This window comes from Crocodylus porosus, unplaced genomic scaffold (genome assembly GCF_001723895.1).
Source record: "Crocodylus porosus isolate Cpor-Errol unplaced genomic scaffold, CroPor_comp1, whole genome shotgun sequence".
NCBI classification, from domain to species: domain Eukaryota; kingdom Metazoa; phylum Chordata; order Crocodylia; family Crocodylidae; genus Crocodylus; species Crocodylus porosus.
In genome coordinates this window covers 58,639,290-58,658,606 of record NW_017728948.1, presented here as the reverse complement: position 1 = coordinate 58,658,606, position 19,317 = coordinate 58,639,290, and positions in this window count along the sequence as shown.

The following is a 19,317-nucleotide window of genomic DNA, read 5'->3' as shown; positions in this document are numbered from 1 at the left end:
CTGATGCAGTTAAGGATGGCACCAAAAACCTATCTCCAGAACTAGGTGCCTCTGGGATTTCCTAGAGCAGCTGTGCATGCTGAAGCACAATGAAGATTGCTTCAAGACATGAAAAAGTGAAAGTAAACACTGAAAGTAGAAATGCCAACCCCACTGTTTGGCTGAGGGGCATCTCCACCATAGGAGTGGATCCCAGAGAGGGTGCAGTGGTGTAGTCGCACACCCCTGTAGCTATGCTGCTTGCATCCTGGCCTCTTGACACAGGGTCTGCTTGGAGCCCCTGCTTTTACAAGGCTCTGAAGCCCAGATAGTGATTGCTGCTACTGCCATTCATCCCATTGTTTTCCCTGCTTCTGAAAGAGTGGAAAGGGAGGGAGAGGAAGGATGAACAGCAACAGTGCTCACCCCCTTGGGCCTGGAGCTACATGAGAGCAGGGGCTCTGGATAGATGTCTCCCCAGTCAGCTAGTGAGCTCAGAGCTCACTAATCAGATGGATCTCCAGCAGGCAGCGAGCTCACTTTGATGCATGTATGTGGCACAGCTGAAGTGGGAGGCTGTGAACCCTTTGCCTTATTCTGGGATCTGGTACAGCTTTTCCAGACCAAAAACTTCTGTAATGTTCAGGAGATTAAGCCGTAATTAAAGGTCTCAAGCTAGGCATACAAAAATGGAGTCACTCAAAATTAGAAATCCTTTTTGAGAATCTGGGCAACAACCTCTCTGAATCTTTGTTTACCTTTATGTAGAATAATTCAAATAATCAGGAATGCTGTGACATTTCTTGGAAAAAAGGACTTGGATAAAAGTATCTGGATATATGCAAAGAAATGGTCATTAATAGGGATCATTAGGTGTGTCTACGTGAGATGCTACATCACTACAGCAAGACACTATGGCAACATAGCATCAGTGGACACAAATCAAGACACTGCAGCTACGTTGCTGTAGTGATGTGCTCCTTTGCTATAGTGCATCACTACGACGCATATCTGCATGATGTAGCAGCTAAAAATTACCGTGTACCACCAGCACAGGAACAATGCAAAGGAACAATGACACCTTAGGGGCACATGTAGATGCACCCATTATTGTGTTTTTCTCCACTGATCCTAGGTAGTTTTTCATCCAAGATGACATCAGGATTCAGCATAGCCTGCTTACATACATATATATATATTTTTTTTTTCTTTTGTGAATTCATCCTGGAGCTTTTTCCTTCAACTCTTAGGATTATCATTTCTCCAGTACTATGTCAAAAATGAAAATAATTGAAAGACTATCAGAAAAGATAAAATATAGCAGGAGACTAGATCCAGTACATGAGAAGCTAAGAACCGATGTTAAAGTATACATTTTGTAAAAGAAAGAAAGAAACCATTATCAAAGGTGAAGAAATCAGGAGAATAAAATATATCAAGCTCCATGAGTGTATGGAATCATAAAATGTTAATTACTCATGTCTAAAAATAGAAGAAAAGAAATGAACAAGGGAGTAGAAGTAGGCAGCAAAAGAAGCTGATAATGGAGATATGAATAGTCACTCATAAAGGATTTGTGAATTGTGAAAGTTCATTATTCCCACAGGATCAGGGCCCTAAAAAGCAGGAATATTTCATATATCAGAAGTGACTTTGAACTAAAGTGAAATAAAGTAATTTACCAACAAAGCAAATGTACAATACCTTGGTATTTACATTCTCTGCTGTGATTTTTGCTGCTATTTTGGTTAAATACTGGTGTAGATCTCATAGGGGCAATTCATTAGATGTGAAAGGAGAGGAAAGTATTACTAAAATGTCTTTACCAAACAACAAAGCAGCAGGTGAGTATAATCCATCCATCCATCATTTCAGTACCATGTCTAATGGTATTGTCTGGCTTTTCAAGCTGTCTGACAAGCAAACAATACACCAGGTTCTTAGCAAAGTAGTCTAGACACTTTCAAAGCAAATTTTCTAACCTTATAAGCAATATCCTTAGTGGAAAATCATTAGATTCAGAAACATTTAGTGAGGATTTCAAGACAACCAAAGTTATAAAAAAGGGACCAGAAAACTCTGCTTTTCAGTTAAACCTTTTTAAAAGGGATGTTTCTTTATATATTTTACAATGAAAACAACACTTTGAAAACAATCTAATTTTATATTGAAAAGGGTGCATCATGTTTTTTTCTTTTTCAGAGTGGAGGAAAAGTGGCATATTTTTCATTTTGTTTTTTTAAGTATTAAGAGGGCAGAGTGAATGCCTGCTACTTTTGAAGAACACACAATGAGAGGGTATTACTGGAAGAATCAATAAACCACTACAAAGGCTGTTGCATTGACAAGTTCAAATTGGCTGCTGATATTGATTTGTAAGAGGAGATGAGGCTTGCAAATGGTATGTAATAGTGTCAATTGTATTGATAAAAAGAGCAGTACAATGAGGTTGCTGATGCTGTAGAGTATACTGGGTACTAAAATATGGGTCCTAGCTCCTTAAACTGTAGATTTCATTGAAGGGCTATCTTTAATAAATGGTTAGTAATTAATTTACTTCTCTCTGAACAATTAGACTCCGTAGATTTTCCTATTTAAAATTATTTATAGCTTGTAGTTTTAGCTTCTCCATCCATAATATGTCAAATCAAGGAGGGGGGGGACTTTGAAAAATGTTTTGAACACAAAATTGGGGGTCAATGACTCCTTTTCTCTGCCATGGACTTTCTATACAGTCTAGGGTAAACCATCTAGGCCATCATTCCACTTCTCCTGGCAGAGTTGTTACTCTCCCAGTAGAAACCACAAACATGCTGAAATTCTAGATTTTTATTCCAGAAAAAAACTAGCCCAGGCACAACCAGGGTTAAATGGAGAGCATTTAACCCTAGGAGAGCATGAATGCTGCGTGCCCCCAGAGGCTGGAAGGGTACGGTGAGCTCCTGCAGGCAGTGGCAACAGTGTCAGCAGTGCATGGCAGCTGCACCTGGTGAGCTCCTGCAGGTGGCTATGGTGGTGTTGGGGGGCTGCTAATGACCGCTGACTAGCAGTTGGTGACTGCCAGCAGCAGTGTTGGCGGCAGCCAGTGATTGGTGATCAGGGACAGCCCACAGACGCCACCAGCAGTCTGGCTGTGAGGGTGGGGGTGGCAAGAGGCAACTGCCCACAGGTGCCATTGGCAGCGTCAGCAGTGTTTTTTCCAGGGAGTGCACTGTCAAGCTCAGGGGCTGCACCCCATATGCATTGCCAGTGTAGGAGAGTTTCTGCTGGAAGACCAAATTTCTGTACATGTGCCTTCTGAGAGAAGCCACAGTATAGTCCCTTGGTATCTTAGCATTCTTTAGATCAAAGGAGACAGTGTGTCACTTGGGCTAGACTCTACTGCTCCTGCCAAGCAGGGATCTCCTTTACACTTTCCACATTGTGCTGCAGGGAGACACAGGTGGAGCCTGAGTAATCTGGTTTAGCCAATCAGAGCTGCCATGTGCAGTGATGTCATCTGTTGCCAAGCAGACTAAGGACCCTGCAGAGGACATGGAGATATGTGCATACGGGTCCCTTGGCTGTGTGGCATTTGGATAACATACCTGGAGACCACTGAACAGTTTTTCTAGCATGAAAAACAAACCTAGGAGAATTGGTACCCATCTTCAAGAAAGGACGGAAAGTAGATCCTGGGAATTACAGGCCAATCAGCTTGACCTCAATCCCTGGTAATATTCTGAAGAAAATTATCAAAGAGACTCTTATTGATAAGCTGACTGATGGCAACAGCCTGAGGGACAGCCAGCATGGGTTTGTCACGGGTAGGTCTTGCCTCAGCAATCTCATCTCCTTCTATGATCAGGTAACATATCACCTGGACAAGGGAGAAGAGATTGACATCATTTATCTGGACTTAAAAAAAGCCTTTTATCTGGTGTCCCATGATCTCCTTATGGAAAAATTGGCCAACTGTGGCCTTGGCTACATCACAGTCTGATGGCTGGGAAATTGGCTCTGAGGTAAGACCCAGAGAGTAGTAGTTGATGGAAGTGAATCATTAAGGCTCTGTCCTTGGACTGGTTCTCTTTAACATCTTCATCAACAATGTGGACATTGGTACCAGAAGTGCACTGGCCAAGTTCACCAATGACACTAAACTTGGGGCATAGGGTCCACACCTGAAGATAGGCTAGTGATCCAGGCTGACATGGATAAGCTTAGTAAATGGGCAGATATAAACCTGATGACGTTCAATACTGAAAAATAGGTACTCCACCTCGGGGGGGGGGGATGGGACCCGCAGCATGCTTATGGGCTCGGTAGTGCTACGCTTGCTAGCACCATGGCTGAAAGAGACTTGGGGGTCATGATTAACCACAAGATGAACATGAGCCACTAATGTGATGTCACAGTTGGTAAAGCAAACAAAACTCTGGTTTACATCCATAGATGCTTCTTAAGTAAATCTCAGGATGTCATCCTACTGCTGTATTTGGCCTTGGTGAGGCCGCAGCTGGAGTACTGCATCCAATTCTGGTCTCTGCAATTCAAGAAGGATGTCGAGAAGCTTGAGAGAGTCCAGAGGAGAGCCAGGCGCCTGATCAGAGGGCAAGAGAATAGGCCTAATGATGAGAGGCCAAGAGCCATGGGACTCTTCAGCCTGGAAAAGCGCAGGCTCAGGAGTGACCTGGTGGCTGCCTATAAGTACATAAGGGGTGTGCATCAGGATCTGGGGGAATGTCTGTTTACCAGAGCACCCCAAGGAATAATAAGGACCAGTGGTCAAAAACTCCTCCATGACCATTTTAGGCTGGACATAAGGAAAAACTTCTTTACTGTCCGAGCCCCCAAGACCTGGAATAGACTCCCTCCAGAAGTGGTGCTTATCTTGCTTGGATCCTTTCACCCTAGCTGACTTCCTGCCCCTGAAGTAGGGGGCTGGACTTGATGATCTTCAAGGTCCCTTCAAACTCTAATGTCTATAAAATTCTCCTGGAGCACATGAACATGTGTACAGAGCCTTACAGAGTTCTGCTAGGTGGCAGAACTCGTGGAAGCAGGGCTGGGCACATTCTGTCTACCCAGGTATACTGAACTTCTGTAGAAGTTTTCCAGTGAGATTTCTCCAAGCTTCATCTCTTCCTTTCAGACCTATCAGAGACATATAGCTCAAAAACAGGAAATGGCATGAATCTGGACTAGCCTAATGGACAAAGCCTTCTGGCTTCGGAGTATGTCAGAGGATGTGTCTGGGTGAGCAGGCTCAGCTTCATTCTTTTTAAGACCTGGAGCTGACACAGCAGAGACAAACCCTCAGAAGTTTGCATCTTACTCCAGGGGAGGGAGAAATTCCCTTCTGATTCATGTCTGTACACCTCAGCTGGGTTGTATGTTATGGGAGCAGAAACTGGTGTCATTCTTCATTCTCATTGATTTATTCCCTGCCCACCTGAAGGAAGTCAGTGAAGTTACAAATCGATTGGAGTGGGAGTAGAATTAGGGCTAATAAATCCTTTCAGTTCTATCAGGAGGTGATCTGAGACTTCACATTGATCTAAAAACAAGGTCAAAATTCTTATCTGACTGCACAGCAGCAGTGCTAGGGTTGTGTACTGCAGAGCATTACATGTGCTATGGAATGAAAAGAGTCTTTGACTCAAGACCGGTGTGACTCTAGTTACTGCTGTTGCCATAGAAGTCCATGTGCTCTGACACTGGCAAGAAAGGTCAGTTGAAACAGTGAGAGATTAACTGGCCTCTGCTTTTTCCTCGGCCCACTCTCAAGTCCACTTGCAAACCCTCCTTTGTCCTGGTATGTAGGGATTCCTGATATTGCTCTCTATGGCCCGTGCAGAGTCCTGGTATCTGTCCTCTCTTACGCAAAGAAATCTTGTGGGCTTCTAATGCAACCAGGGGCTACATGTGTATGTATGGAAAGGTAATCAAATTTGTTCCTGTAATTCTTGAAGTCCATAATCATAACCAGTAAAAGCTAATATCTAAATAATGAAGCAAAACACTCAATTTGAAACTATCCATGTGTCTGTGGCTCAGTTTATTGAGAGAGAAATTAAAGTTTTTCACTGGAATTCTGCAGCACTCAGGGAATCCAGTTACATAGACTCCTCCCACCTATGTTTCCCAATAAGCATTATATGATAAGCATTACCTATTCAGGGCATGCTAAACACATGAAAGTGCTGAAAGGATGCTCTCCACTTTTACTTTCTCCAACTTTTCCTTCTGATAATTGATGATGACATGTAATTCTGTGTTATTTACACTGTCTTAACAGCGTTGGAATTCCATTGATTTTCATTGAAATCACTCTCTGTGATAATTAATGTGAGACATCTGTAAAAGACAAACAATCTGTATAAGGCACACTTTTGTGAAGGAGGGAACTTGTCACCTTAGTCTTCTGCCTATTGCCTTCTGGAGGAAAACAACACCATGGCAAAGGGCAATAAACTGACTAATCTCCTTGTACAATCATAGAATTATAAAATTAGGATAATTTAGTCCAACCCCCTGCATAAATGTCAGAGGAACTTTTCCTATTCTATCCCAAAGAAATGCTTATTAAGACTTTTCTTAAAGGAGTCAAATGAAGGATATTCCCCAACTTCCCAGGGTGGTTTGTTCTATTAGCTTGCTGTTTGCACAGTTAGGAAGTTGTTTTTTTTCTGATATTTCTAGTCTAATTCTGTTTTGCTGCAGTTTAAATGTATTGCTTCATGCCTTATCCTCTGTGGAAAGAGAGAACTTCTTCTGTCTTACTGTTCCATACATCCACGTGGCCCCGATAGGAATAGAAGCCCATAGGATTCATTGCATACGAGAGGACAGATGCCAGGACCCTCCATGTCCGCCACATGGGTGCTGGAGAGCTATATTTTCACATGCTAACTCATTTATCACATTTATCTCTGGATTCTGATCCTCTTACACACAATGATTCACTTTCCACCATTATTTGTCCCATTGGCTGTCATAAGGCTGCTTGAGGAGAGAAGTACTATTTATTTGGAAAAAGTAATCTGATGTTGTTTTTTAAATTGGTGTATATTTTCAAAAGGGCCAGCAATAGCGACCTGATTCCATTCTTTTGGAAATGCAGAGGTGAAAAAATCTGTAGCTTGATATGTTTAAATTTTAAGTTAATAAAAATAATTCACAGTTTACATCTTAGGTATTGGTAAATATTTATACAGTCCCATCACTTATGCTCTACTATTTAACATACCAAATGGCTCTGCTTTGTAAATGGCAGAAGATACTTATTTGAATAAATATGGAACTATCTTCCATCACTAAAACCATGTTAGGATGTAAATAGAAAAAACAACATGGGCTGATAATGAAACAGAAACTTGTGTACTTGCAGCAATATAAAATCCTTATGACATAATCTCCTCTTGTTGTATGATTCCTGTAAATTTATGATCCTTGAAACTGGTACTTTTTTTTTATACTTTATGTATTTTCAAAATGCAGAATCAGTCACTGGTGACCCATTTATAGTAGAAGCCCAGGAAATGGGGAAGAACAAAGATAACAACTGATTCATCTATGGCTAATGCTGTCTCTCTACATTATTAAAAACAGTGTAGTTTGAAGCATTATCTAATACTGTAGTATTCTTCACATTTCATCTGTCATCAGAGAGGATACATCCTGAAGTTTTCTCTTTTGAATGCAAATGATGAAGACAGTGTATCAAATGATATAATACTGGCCCCAAAGAGGAAGAGATTAACTTTGAGGTGAGGACCACCAGAGAATTTGTCATTTGTGTTGCAAGACTTTGCAAATGTGTGCAATGTCTAGAATTAGTATCCTGTCACATCATAAAATATAATCTTAAACTGTTAATGAGATGGATGGAGCTGCACTTCTGATACGTGGGGAGAAATCATTTCTGTATTTGACTGATTCACTAAAGCACACTTCTTTTAGTTTTACCTCTTCTAAAAAAAATATTCATTTCACTGGTTTAGAAATTTCAGAAAATTCACACACCTACCTTTTCAAAGATAAAGGAATAATTCTGCTTTCTAATGTATGCCCATACAATTAGTTTTCCTTGCTTGGACTTATTTCTAGACTTTATTCCTTGTGCCATTATTTCACAGACCTGATTTCCTCTGCCTTTGCTTTCACTTTTTGTTTTAATTCTTCCTGTGTGGAGATGAGGCAAAAAAAAATCTTGTTTCTTAAAGGGCATGAGAACAAGACTGATAAGTCAATCACTCAGTCCATCAGTCTCTCACTCTCCCTTTCCTTCTCCTTTAGAGCTAAAAAGCACACACCTCAGTTGTGTTTAGCTTGTTGACATGAGGTAATACCTCCTTTTTTCATTTGCAGTTCCTGCTATTAAATAGGCAACATTTACCCACAAAGTAGTGTGAGAATTAATGACATCTTAGTGTAAGTTGCTCAGGCCTTTAGGTCAGCTGGTTGGTATGTCAGTATTGCTGGTCAGAAGTTTTCAGCAAAAGAGTGTTTCATCAAAACACACTTGAAATGTTAGACCCACATTGGCAGCACCTTCTCTTTCCTGCTCCGTCGTGGCACAGTAGTGGGTGCTACTATGCAGAGCCATCTGCCTCACTGTGCCAGGTCCAAAAACCTCAATTCAAGTGTCTCCCGACTGTCCCGCTTCCTGGAGCACACCCACAAGCCTTGGATAATGCTGCCACCACCTGGGCGCTAGTCTCCGTTAAGACTCTGTGCAGCTTGGGACACACAGACCATGCAAACCTTGGGGGTGCTTTGCCCACAGTAGTACTTCTAGATGCCTCCAACAGCCCAAGATATCCCAAGATAATCTCAGATAGCACTGAGGGAACAAACAGAAAAGCTCAGCTGGCCAAGCTGGGAGCAAAAAAGGGCCTTTCACCCCTCCACAGTGAACAGCAAGACGCTCTGCAACCCAATACCTTTACTGATCAAAGGGAGGGAGAGAGGGGAGGGGGTAGAACATAATCAATCAGAGTCTTGTTTAGTCATGGACTTGATAATTCTTTTAAAATGCATCTGGCCTAGACATAAATCCTAACCCCTGGCTAATTTCCAAATCTTTACTTACAGAGAATCATCCAAGCAGGCTTGAAGGCACTTTGCTTGTAGCTTTTCAAAATGCCTCGGAGGAAAAGAGTGAGTTTCCCCCCATCCCCTCAGGAATTTATCCAGCCAGGTCATCTGGTTGACCAGCCAGAAACAAAAAGAAAGCAAATGAGAGAGGGGGTTCCACCTGGAATGGCCCAAGTGAGAGGCAGAGAGAGGGGATTTCTTTACACTCTTTAACTGTGAACATACATATATTTTTAAACATGGTGCATTGTTTCCTGTGGTTGTGAGAAGGATTTAAACTGTATGATCCTTTTGGACCTTTCGTTCAAGCATTTGCTTGTAAATACAGGGATCCAGACTTGATCTGGGAGGCCCCTTCTAGTCCTATAGTGTTATGTCTGCCCCAGTTTTGGTGAAACAAAGTAAACATAAATTGAAAGGAGAGCCATAGTAAGGCAGCTTTGCGGCTAGACAGCAAGGCAAGGCAGAGCCTGTTGTTGCGGTGCTGATGCTGCTGTGGCCAGGTGCCACTACGGCAGTGGCTATTTTTGAGCCTCTCCATGAAGGTGGTGCTTGTGTTTGCTGCCCTAGTCACTCTCCAAGCAATTATGCTACAGAGCATAAGAGTCCCATAGCATCCTGTCTACAGATACTTATCAGGCCGTTAGGAACCCTAATACTGCCCGAGCCTGCAGATCTTGGGCAGTTCCATCAGCTTTTGAAAATGTTAACCTACAGCTTATTACACTTCAGGAAAAAGAATAACAAATCCAGATAAAAAGTGGGTGATGCCAGGCTGAATGGCAGCACTACAAAGAAGGAACTGGGAGTCTTGGTAGATCACAGACTCAGTGTGAGTCTACAGTTTGATGTAGGTGCACAAAAAGCAAATGCTGTTTTGAGTTGTATCAATAGAAGCATTAGGTGCAAGACACAGGAGGTGACAGTGCCTCTGTAATGCTTGGCACTGGTTAGGTCTCATCCAGAGTATTATGTGCAGTTTTGGGCTCCATATTTTAAAAGGATGTGAAGAAGTTAAACAGAGTCCACAGGCAAGCTGCAAAAAATAATAAAGAGATAGAAGACACGTCATATGAGAGGAGGTTGAAGGAGTTAAGCATGTTCAACTTGTGGAAAAGGAGTTTAAGAGGCAATCTTCACATACCTGATGGGATGCCATAAAAAAGAAGAAAACACCTTTCTCTTTTGTTGCAGAGAGTAGGACATGAACCAATGACTTAAAGTTGCAATAGGTTTAGATTGGATATAAGGAAAGCCCATGAAAGAAGAGTTGAACTGGATTCTTAGAACTGTGAGGCATTGGAATAGACTGCCTAGGGGAACTGTGGACTCTTAATCACTGGAGGTGTTCAAGAAGAGGTTGGATAGCCACTGGGATGATCTAGTTGTGGCTTCTGGGCTCTCGGGCTTTACTGGTTGCCCATGGGACTGGAAGGGATTTTTTCACCTCCTCCTGCCACATTTTTCTCAGAAATGTTCTGTAGTAGCTGCAGCCAAGGCTGGGGATTTTGACAGTATGTGACAGTGCTCTTGCTGGGACTTAAACATGGACATTCCTGGCTGGAGGTCCTTGATCCTCCACCCAGATTCAGACCAGTTGCAACATTTTTGTTCAGGAAAGAATTTTATCCCAAGGACAGATAGGTATGGGCTGTAGGGAGTTTTGCTTTCCTCTGTAGCTGGAAATGTAGCCCTTTTCCTGAGATCTCTTGAGTATATTTTTAAAAATTTATGAAGCAGTAGGATATTGGGTGCCATAGTCCCCTGTGACAGATTAAGGCAGGGGTAGGCAAAATATGGACTGTGGGCTGGATCCAGCATACCAACAGGTTCTGTCCAGCCCGTGGGTGGGCAGCTGCCAACTCATTAGGCTGGCAGGCAGGCTGGGCTGTTTCTGCCATACTGAAAGGGCAAGTAGGTAGGCGAGATTGCTTCTGTCCTGCAGCCTCAGTTCTTGGTGTGGCAGCATTGGCTGTAGACCCAGGCAGGAGCTTCTGCCCTGCTGTGCAGGTGGGTGGCAGTTTCAGCTGTGGACACTGCTGGCAGGTTCCACAATGGGGCTCTGGAACCTGCTGACTGCAGCCACAACGGCTGGCACTGCCCGTCTGTCATGGTGGAAGTCTCCATCTGAGTCCAGAACTGAGCATCAGGGCTCCTTACAAACTACAGTTCCAGCCAGGTTCTGGAGGGAGGAAGGGAAGAAGGGAGGGGGAAAGAGAGGCAAAGACAGAGAGAAAGAAGAGAGAGATTGATGTGGCCCTCAGTAGGTCACCAAAACTTGTTAAGTGGACCTCCAGCTGAAATAATTGCCCAGCCCTGGATTAGGGTGTTACATCATGCATGGTATCTGGGTTGACTCTGTAGTTTTGCTGGGAGATTAAATAATGGATTTGTATAGGATGGTTTGGATAGTGATGATCCTGCCTCAGTCAGGAGGTTGGAGTAGATGACCTCTAAAGGTCCCTTCCAGGCCTACTTCTTTAAGATTATATGATCATAGCTCTGTAAGGAGGTGCTCAGCCTGCAGCTCAGCCTGAGATCCAGTTGCAGGTAGTTGGCTGTTAAGAGCTGTTCAGTTTGGCTGGAAGGTTGGCAGCAGCTGCAAATGATGAATGAATTGAGGTGGAGTGACAAAGAGGTTTAAAAGGCCCAGGAAAAGAATGTAAGGAGCACGGGCCCTGGGGCAGACATATTTTAGTTTGGTGACCTCAAAGGGGTCAAAGCTGTTATATTCCGCGTGTTGCTTCTGATATTGCCTCAGTTCATGATAAGTGGTGCACTTTGTGTTCCTTTTCCAGTGGTGCCTTAGTTAAATGTAGTAGCTGACTGGCAACTTGGTTTGGGGTGACTGATGGATGGTTTGGTGCAGGTGGTTTTTGGCCTGCTCCAGGGAGGTGGATTAGGTTCCAGCACTTCCAACTAGAATGACTGAAGTTTAGCTCCTTTGTGGTTTCTTCCCATTGGCATGACATGCAGTATTGAGAGACTTGATGAGGTGATCTGCTACATTGGGATCACCAGATGATTTGTATTCTTTTAGGAGTGCTGCTCTCTCCACATCGAGGCATGGGATGTATATGGATTGATAGCTATGGAGGGATTGCCATGCAAGTGGCTTTATAAGTAGCACCACAAAAATGGTTGTATGCCTCTTCTACAGATATATATATCCTGAAACAACTTGCTAGCCAACCTTGCTGGATCAACATGGGGAGCTGCAGCCACAGCACTCAGGACGTCAGCTCTTGCCCTATCATACTCAGCAGCAGAGTATTGTGCACCTGTCTGGCAAAAGTCTTCACACATAAATCTTGCTGACACTCAGCTGAATGCAACCATGCATATCATAACTGGAACTCACTTTTGACTTCCCCTCCCCTGGCTTCCTGTCATTGCAAATATCAGCCCCCCACATATCTGGCGACTGATGATGACCTGAAAGTTGGTTGAAATTATTTGTACTGCACCTTACTTACCACTCTATGATGACCCGTTTAATACATCCTAGGCCCACTTTCCTTTGCAATGCCCCTTATGGAGTAACCTCCCTCACCAAGATTTGTTTGCAAATGCCCTCTGGATCAAGGAATGGGAATAATGGGAAGTCACAAACAAGTTCCTTGTGAGAAACGCTACTTGTCATCTTCTGGCTTTGAGCTACCACAGCAAGAGTGGTCCCTGCTAAACAGGTTTAGGATAGGCCAAGGCCCCTGTGCAGCCAACCTTCACTGCTGGGGCCTCAGTGCTAACCTGTTGTGCACTTGTAGAGAGATACAAACAATGCTGCACATCACTGAGGAGTGTCCCCTCTACAAAATAAGAGGTAGATTATTAACTTTGAACTCAGCTAATGACAAGGCTATTGCATGGCTTCACAGATTTGCATTTGGTAAATAAATAAATAGCTGGAGAGAAGCACAAAGCCTGGCTTGCCCTCTTTGGATCTGAGAAAAGACTGCAGGTTTTGGTTTATCTGTTTATTTGTTGGTTTGCATACTTTTTTGCTTCACTGTTCATGTTTTTTCTGTTGGGACACATTTGCCCCATGGAAGATAAACTGGATAGAAACCAAGAACAGAGAGCTGACTGGCCTTGAGAAGGAAGCGGGGGAAGTGGTATTCCCTTCTATGCATTTGAATGAGACATTTAGTTCTGATAACATTAAAAATAAATGGCTGAAAATATCAACATAAACATCTATATAATTTAGTTTCCAATCCATTGGTCTCCATTTTAACTCATGTATTAATATTTTTTTTACTTATGCTTGTTTTTATGAATACATAGGAAATGGTTGTTTTATAATAAATTGTGAAGACCAAGCAAAATGTGACTAGATAGCTATTTAATTGTGTGCATATATGTTTTAGATGTCTTGACATTTTGTTTTGCAAGAAGCCAGTAACAGAACTTCTGTCACATAAGAGATAAAAAAAGCTTATGGTCTGTACATGTTTAAAGTGACAATGTGCAAAATGGAGATTAATCTAAGAGAAAATTCAAGGATGACTGACTACCTAAATATATAAGTAATAGCAGCTTGCCCAGTGCTATTAATTTTTCAATGTAGCTATAGCTACCTTTTTTCCTGTCAGTGTTAGTATTCATTCAGAAACATAAGGAAAGGAACAGTTTTGGTGCAGCATCCATAAGAAAATGGGAAACAGCATGTGACTATGAGAGAGAGGGGAAATAGTTAACATAACACAAAGGAATACTTCTAGGGTCATATCCTGCTTACTTTCCTCAGGTAAATAGTCCTAGTGGAGCAATTTTGGGTTTCCACAGGGCTCAAACTTTGTCACAAACCCCAAAGGAGGCATAGAATAAAGTTGCACCATGGGCGAAATTGTGATATGGGAGGAAAAATCCAGCACCAGTCCTATGCTGGTTTCATTACTTGCCTTCCTACACCAAGTCACTTATGCTGATTGGGCATTATGAGGAGTGAGTGGAACCAAGGCACATCCCACAGCTGCTGCCTGCTTATAATACACGGGGCAGAGGCAAAGTCCAATGAAAAGAGTTTTCACTTCTGGATTTACAGAAGCAATACGGGTATTAGGCAAAACATTTATATATAAAATTGTATAAATATGATTTGTAATAATCAGAACTGCTGCTTAACTGACAATATGGATAAGGGAAGAAAGACTGGCAACTTATTGAAGAGTTAGGGTATGATAGAACTGAAATTGGATACTGCAGTGACATTGTCAAGTAACCCTTGCAAAATTGCTTCTTAATGAATCCATTTTACTTAGAAATGCAAAAATCTAGAATTTTTGGTTTCAAAATGATACCTTTTATTAGACCAACTGAGAAATTGCAAAAAATTTTCTGCAAGCTAGTGAGCTACATGGCTTCCATCATCAATGTTGAAGACTGCCTCCCAAGTAACTCCTTGCACACATATGCCTAAGGTGAGTTAACCTGATTTGTCTTGTCACTTTAACTGAAGCAGAGCTGATACTTTACAGCTAAGAATTCAGTTTACCACAATGTAGACTGTAGACCAGCTCCTACTTTACCTTTTAGGCGCCTGCTTTTTGTGACTCAATCTTCATGCAAAAGTAGGGGAGTTAATGTTTTTCTAGGGACTTCAGCAGAATGGATCACGGTTAGCTACCAGGTAGGTGGAAAATGATTTGGCTGTATGGGTTTACAATAATTGCACACACACACTAGCTTGCACACACTGTTTCTGTCTGCCTCTGTCTGTGTCTTACCTGGAGGGAAAGTAAATCAATTAGTCTGTAATTTTGGGAGGTTGGCATATGTGTGTGACAAAATTATTTGGAGAAGCTGAGTCAAGTTTTGAACTTGATAATCTTCACCTGGTCCGTGTGGAAGTACTGCCATGGACCTCCTCCGTCTCAGAAAAGAAATCATGTAAGAAAAAAAATCAGATGAAATTCCATGATACAATGCAATTAGAATTTTTATTTTCACAATGTTGTATGTAATCTTGGTTGATGCCTCCATGCACAACTATAATACAAATAATAATTTAGAACAGCAAAGTGAAATAACAGTACAAGTAGTATAATCAACACATTATTCTGAAAGAAATTGTATCATGTCAGATTTATTCAATGTAAATGTTTCATTACTTTTTTAATTTAATAACTTCCATAAAAAGAGGATTCAGCACATTAAGAATTAAAATGATAAAGTTACTCTACACTACAACAATATATCACAAGTCAATAAAAAATATTTGCTTTAGTTTTTTTTTTTTACAAAGTAAGAAAGAATTTCTACTGTGACCATATTAAACTTTGTGCCATTTAACTTCCATGGGACTTCATGGATTTTTTTCTTACTGCCTTTGGATAGCGATGATCTTTGTCAAACAGATGCTCATGGTGCATTTAAAGTTTTAGCCTACAAGGTTATCATTTAAATGTATTTTTTCCAATAGTTACCATATAGTTACCTTCAGTTTCCCTATGCTTATCTCAGATACCCTGAGTCACAGTAAATAATATACTAAAATAAAACTAGAAATCACCTGGAAAGGTCACAGTGGTAGTTTGTATGAAAATTGCTTGCTTTTTCCCTCTATTTGTGATTGACTAATCCTATTCTATGTGATTAGGGAGAAACTTTGCTAAAAGAAGTAATTTTCTGATGCAGGTTAGCTGTGCACTCCCACTGAGCTGGAACCCGCCCCCATCCCCCCTGTCATGTGTGTTTTCTGAATTTAGTCAGTGTCTCTGTCTTATCTGTTGTAATTTTGGGGGGGGGGGCGGGTCTTAATTTATACTGGAATTGTTAAGTATTTTCAGTATCTCCTAATGTCATATGAACTGAAATATGCATTCTGTGTTGGATCACACTGAAGCATATTTTATTATTCACAGGCAAATACTTCTACCCTTGTGATGGTCCTGTTCCCACCACCTGCACATAGACAGTGACAAAAGAGTTACCTTAGTTTTACTACAGTCTTTTTATATTCCTTGGGCCTTTCTGCTGGGAGAGGCAGCTTTCCAAACTAGTTTTATATGAGAATCCCCCAGCAAAGGCACATATATGTAATGCACTTATAACATCTTAGCCACCCTGGCCATAGCTTCTTTTTTATCAAGTACACTCCTTCTTTAGCTTGCATTTAGCAATAATGATCTTCCTGGAGGGAAGATTGCAGCTGCTTCCCTCCCGCCACTTTGCCACCCCCAAACCCTTTTGTTGGACAGTTTTTGCTACTGGGATGTAAACATGGATTTTGTCTTGTGTTAACCTAGCCCACAAAGTAATACATAACTGGCAAGACTCTTTCTAGCCCTAGAGCCATGTCCACTATACATCTACCTCTTGGCCATAAAAAGGGGTAGTATGATGGCAGTAGGCCTGATAACATGGCTGTAGCATCCCTGCTCTAGATAATCTTCTCATGCATTATGAAAAGCTGATATACTATATTCATGTCCCTTACAGACACATATATGTTTTTGTGTCACAATAAAGTAGATTATTAGAACCATAAGTTATTATGAATATTCTGGATAAAGTTGTTAAAATGATTTTTTGTCTCTCTCCTTTTCCACTGAAGAGCTGTCATAGGTATAAGAATATTTCTTATTCAAAGGAAAAAAATGAATTTTGTTAAATAAATAGAAACAGACAAATACTCAGTATTCGCTAAGTAAAGAGTGTCCCCATATCTATTTATTTCCTCATGATAAAGTGTGATCTAAATTAGGATCACTATTAAAAATACATAATCAGTGCAACAATTAGAAAGGCGAACAACAGATGGCATATTACTTAAAATCCTATTTCACAAATGAAACTGCATGTATTAAAAGACACTAATTGCAACACTTTAACATTATTTGGCTATAAAATCTGTTTAAAGTTACAATCTTGTTAACGGTTTCTGTGGAGCAGAATATGATTAAGTGGAGAAAATGGAAACATATGAGATTTTTTCTTCCAAACTAGCTGCTTTTTAAAAACCAAAATAACATGAGAAACAATGGAGTTCTAGAAAAACAGTTCTTTGAGAGAGACCCATTCCACAGAACAGCCAATAGCCCAATGAGGCACCTATCTGGGATGTGGAAGGACAAAGACCAGTCCCTAACCTAAATTCAGAACAAGTGCACTATTGCAAACCTCTTACATGCCAGTTGGATATAGGAGAAAGGGTTTGTGACATAGTGGCTGGTGCACCTGTCCATTTAAGAGGAAAGGCAGCCTGAGAGGCACCTTGCAGGTGGTGATGGAGGCCAATTGGAGACTCATCTGACTGGAAGAGGGCTGGGATTGAGCCATATAAGCCCCATGCCAGAGCCAGTCAGTCTGCGTAGCCCTGGGAGCCATGAAAAGAGGAGCTCTTGGCAGTAGATCAGCCAGGCTCCTGAACTGATGGTGAAACTGGGTAAGCAACTCTGCAAGCCTGGAAACAGGAGAAGGCTACCTGGGGCAGACGGAAAGGCTGGTTTATGCAGGCAGGTGGCCTTTATTTTATGTTAAACCCAGAGAGTGTTTGAATGTCTGCCAGAGGGCATAGGGTGGTTTTTTGTTTGTTTTTAAGTTGCACTGGTGGTTTAGCCTCAAGCCCTGCTGGTGCAGGCTCAAGGCCTACTCAGAGAGATGGTAGCCCCAGAGGGCCCAGAGGAGGCCGTGAGGCTAAGAGGGCCTATGGATCTTGAAGACTGAATTGAGACTAGTGGGGTCCAGGAGAGAGTGGTGAATTGCATGGGCTAAGGCTCACTCTAAAACAAGGGTGGGCAAAATATAACTTGTGGGCTGGATCTGGCCCACCAGGCTATTCTATCCAGCACGTGTGGCCCCTACAAATTTAGAAAATTAATATTTTTCTGCTCCTGGTTGCCTGTTAAAGATGACAGGAGCCAGGGACAGTAGGACCATGGGGAAGCTGGTGGCAGGACCCAGCAGCCCAACAGCAAGGCCTGCCCAGCCCTGCCCCACCAGTACCCCCTCTCCCCCAATCACAAGCATCTGGTCTGGGACCCTGGGGCTGTTCCCACCTCCCTCCATTGGAGAGGTTAAATTCAGATGGGGGGAAGCTGGGGGGGAGGGGCAGGGACTGCGGGTGATTGCCTCAACCCTCAGGGCTGTTTCATGTAACCCTGTCTGGGTAATCAAGGAACAGGTCCCTACTTAATATAAACAGTGTCTTTTATTATAGCAGTTTCTTACAGAGCTGTTACAGGGCCTGCCGTTCTCCCCCAGCCTCTCTCTCTTCCACTTCCTGTCTCCTCCCCCTCACTTCCTTTTCCACCTTCATACTCTTCCTTTCTGCTGCTGCTGGTTTTGCCTCTGAGATCCATACATATTGTTACAGGGGCTGAGTTGGGTCAGCTTCTGCTCACACACACCTCACATATCCACTTACATACCCACATACTCCGTCATCCCACACCTATCCAGCCTCCCACAAACCCCAACCACACACACCTACACCCTCTCCCACACCCCATATACCCACACACCCACAGCTCCCCCACAAGCCTATATCCACCTCCACACCCCCCACCCCCAACAATATAAAAGAGAAGGACTTCATTTTAAACTATTGTGCAGTCCCCTCTATGTGCACTACAGAAACGTGTAAATGAGGACAAAATTATCTTTTGAAATTAAATTAATGTCTCGTGTAGATGATTGATTTGTAGAATATAGTTTGGTAAGTTTCTGGTTCCAAGATGGAAAAACCCCTTGCCAAAAGGAGTACTTCAAGGGGGCAAGGGGAGGGACTTCTGGTGGCAAAGGTCAGGGGTTAGGGGGCAGGACTCATGGTCACAAGATGACAACCAGAGGGTGTGGCATCTGTGAAAAGGTGGGGCTATCCATGCAGCCCTTGACAGCTTGCCAGAACTTGGTAAGTGGCCCTCCACCCAAAACAATTGCCTGCCCCTGCTCTAAAGCCCACAGGCAGCCTCCCTTACATAATTGTCAATAAGAAATATGCCTGGTGGGCAAGTAGCTGAGGGAGGACTATAATAGACTGAGCCAGGCAGGAGCTGCAAGTCTACCAGGGCCCATTGTGGTTGTCCCTGGGGCTCAAACCTGCTACAGGGCTATTGTCTGTATACTCATAATGGGCTAGTGCCAAGTCTCTAATTCAGAGATTTCTGTTTTGCCCAGAACTTTCATTATGGGCCTGAGAAACCACTCCTAACACAGTTTTGGTTTTGATGAACCAGCATTTCTAATTGAAAGAAATAATTGATTAAAAATATCCCTAACCAACTTTACCAAACCATTTGGCTAAAGTGCTCT